The following is a 3,850-nucleotide window of genomic DNA, read 5'->3' as shown; positions in this document are numbered from 1 at the left end:
ACAACTCATTTTGTAGCAAAAACCTGACCTGACCTGAGGTGATACTATTTTTAATCTCTATCCCAGTTAATGTGAATATTCATGATTTTCTGCAGAAATACTGATGTGTTTGAGCAAGGAATCCTGCTACGGACCTTGTTGGAGACATTGGATAATATAGAACACTTGCACCATATTACCTCTCTAGATTTGAAAAGTGTGAATTTTGAAACACATCTGTTTCCGGGCTTGCAGAGTGTTGTAGGTCATTTCCATATTTAACTTTTGTGAGGACAGTACTCTTACTATTGTGCCTTCCTGTTATTATAAATTTGAGATACGTCAATCTTAGAAAATGATTATCCTTAAAAGAAAACAGTAGTCAAATAATGCTTTCCATGAGGAAAGTATCCTTCTGCAATTAATTGGAACGAGGAGGAAGGGGAGATAGAAAACAGGAGCTCAGCAGGATGTCCCCAGAGCAGTAGTTCTTAGCCAGAATCAGGTTATAGAGCTCTTGAAAAATCTGATGAAAACATCTATTGACTTTTTCGTAGAAAAAAGACCAATGAACACAAGATTATGCATATATTTTTAAAATGCTCAAAGATTCCCTAAACTTACATGGTTAAAAATATCTGCTCTAGAATGTGATTGAGTGAATTGTAGGTTCAATCAAGTGAGTAGATTGCTGTAACTAAGATTCAGGTACATATCTTAGGAGTTTTGAATTTGGCTTAGAATGGAAAGAGAAATAAGGTACACAATAGCAGACCTTCCCTTGAATAACATAGCATTCCCACCGCAGTCTTCCAGGCAGAAAGACATGCAGGAGAGCATTTGGAAGGAAAGAGTTGAGTTCCCTCCTTGAATTTACCTACCCATCAAATCACCTCCCCCACCAAGTGAAGGAATGGAGAGGGGCAGGAGAGAGTCAGGTAGTTCCCTCCTGGTCAGTAGTGTACAAATAATTTCTGTCTCTATGGAAACATGATGAATGAGGCTGACACTAAGGATGAATATATTGACATTAGTAAGGCTATGTGGCCATTTTTGAGTTTCAACCCAGTATTAGCTAACAGCAGGCAAGGAAGCCAGACCTATCTGAAGGGAAGAGCTGGCTACTGCATCCACTCGCAAAGCTAGAGTGTAGGTTTCTCAGGCAGTGTGAAGAGAACGGTGGGTGAGAAAAATGTCACTCAGGAAAACATGATTGGGCAAAAGGTATGTTAGACTACACAGTTAGTCTAGAGTTTAGTACCTCTTCCAATCTGCCTTCCGGTCTTCACCGATGTCCCCTCAGTGTCCTTCCAACTTCCTTCGACAGTGACCTCAAAGCTCTTCCAGCTTCCACCTGCTGCTGGTTCCTCAAGTCATTGCCACAAGTTTTAGGTTTTTGTTATAGCAGCACTTTACTCCCAGGAACCAAGTTCTGTTACAATTACTTATTTCTGTACAAAAAAATCATCCTAAATTTTAGTGGCTTAAGATTCCACAATTAATTAATTTGTGTTTGAGAATGTGGGTCATGAATTTGGGGAGGGCTTGGCTGTATTCTGCGTCTTCTCCCTGTGGTGTTGCCTGGGGTCACTTGGTTTTCAGGTGGTGGCTGGTATTTCCTAGAGGTTCCAAGTGCCAGGTGGATGCTGAGTGCACTGAGGCTTTCTTCCTGTCCACGTGGTCCGCGGGCCTCTTCGTGTGGTCTCTCCAGTGGTGTAGGTGGACTTCTTACCTGACATCTCACGGTTCCAAGATTGGAAAGTAGCACATATTCATTTCCACATTATTTTAATGATCCAAGACGTTATAAGAACCAGCCCAGTTTGAAAGGATAGGACATAGAGCCCACACCACCCATCTCCTTGTGGGAGGAGTGGAAAAGGCTCTGTAGCCATCTTTAGTCAACTACATATGGATTAAATTGTTTTTTTTATGATTTCTTAATTTGGACTTTTAGGTTATTTATTTTCAATCTTTTTTTTCCTAGTATAAGAATCAAAACCCAACATTTCTAGGTTGTATTTTACACAAGTTGTGTTGTTCTCATTTAGACCTAAATATATTTTATTCACTATTATACTTTTTTAATTGACTCAATCATTATTTAAAATGTCTTTTAAATGTTCCAAATATAGGAAGTGTTTGTAATGCCTCCTTTTCATTCCCTTTCAAATTAATTATGATGTGCTAGACATTCTGTACCTGGCATGAATTGTTTGAAATTTTCATGACATTTGCTTTTGACTGGATTTACATTGTCAATTTAAAAAGATTTCAATGTATACCCGAGAATAATATTTATTTTCAATTTTTATAAGGAGCAGAATCTCTCTCTGTGTAATCTGTTTATCACCTATCCAAGAAAAGAAATTGTTAGTCTCACCTGTAGTTCTATATATTTTACTTATATATCCTCAAGTATTCTAACTATAAAACCTTTGTGATATATTCATCCTAAAATAAATTGAATACTGAATTTAGTTAATTTAATAAATATAACGAAAAAGATCTTTAAAGTCCCAGGTTAGATTTTTAAAAGCAAAGTGTCAGTTATTTGACTTTTCTAAGTCTTTATTGTCTTATTAAAAATAGGAATGATATTTTCTTGTTTAAAGTATTACAAATAGTAGTACATATGTCTCCTTTTTTCCCCCATTGACCTCCCCCTGGCCTCCCCTACCCCCCAGCACATGCCCTTACCCCCGGCCCCCACCCAGTGTCTTGTGTCCATTGGTTATGCTTATATGCATGCATATAAGTCCTTTGGTTGATCTCTTACCTCCCCCTCCAACACTCCCCGGCCTTCCTGCTAACAGTCTGTTCGATGCTTCTCTGCCTCTGTATCTATCTTTTTGTTCATCAGGTTTTAATGTTCTTTATTATCCATAAATGAGTGAGATCATCTGGTATTTTTCTTTCACTGCCTGACTTATTTCACTTAGCATAATGCTCTCCAGTTCCATCTGTGCTGCTGCAAATGGTAAGAACTCCTTTTTTATAGCAGCGTAGTATTCCACTGTGTAGATGTACCACAGTTTTCTAATCCACTCATCTGCTGATGGGCATTTAGGCTGTTTCCAAATCTTAGCTATTGTAAATTGTGCTGCTATGAACATAGAAAATAAATTAAAAAAAAAGAAAGTTGCTAAGATAGGAGATCTTAAAAGTCCTCATCAAAAGAAGAAAAAAATGTAACTATGTGAGATGATGGATATTAACTAAACTTATTGTGGCAATCAAATCATTATGTTGTACACCTTAAACTAATACAATGCTATATGTTAATTATATCTCAATGAAACTGGAGGGAATAAAAATATAATTTGTTTTAGAACTTAAAAAAATGTCATAACTTAATTTTTACAATATCCTGTTATACATAATCTATAATAACAAAATGGTAACATGCTAATTAGACCAGACATCATTCTGTATGTCCTTCCTGACGAAGCCGGGGTGGAGGGAAGACAACCGGGGTCCCAGGTGCCTGTGGGCAGCCCAAGAGAAGCCAGCTTGGGTCCCAGGTGCCAGAGGGAAGTCGGTACTGGGAGCCAGGGGGAAGGAAGGCCTATTCTTGCATGAATTTTAGTGCATCAGGCATCTAGTTATTAATAACGAACTACAGTGTTTGCTAATGACTGATTACTATAATCATGTTGCATTCATTTTCCTTATGCGCCTTACGTGCAGGTGCACCATTTTCTCCACTAATATTAGCAGCAAATATTTTAGCAGCCGATTGCCATGTCATTAGTGTTGGACTGACTTGTTTGGTGTGAGCAACAGGAAATATTTTGCTTTAGGAGAACAAGAAAAATAGGTTTATTAGTGTTACGCTTATTTGTGCAGTTATTCGGTGCCTGGTTAGTTA

The sequence above is a fragment of the Myotis lucifugus genome, unplaced genomic scaffold (assembly GCF_000147115.1).
Source record: "Myotis lucifugus unplaced genomic scaffold, Myoluc2.0 scaffold_0, whole genome shotgun sequence".
Taxonomy (NCBI): domain Eukaryota; kingdom Metazoa; phylum Chordata; class Mammalia; order Chiroptera; family Vespertilionidae; genus Myotis; species Myotis lucifugus.
The sequence above is the reverse complement of the archived record's forward strand: the minus strand, read 5'-3'. Positions refer to the sequence as shown.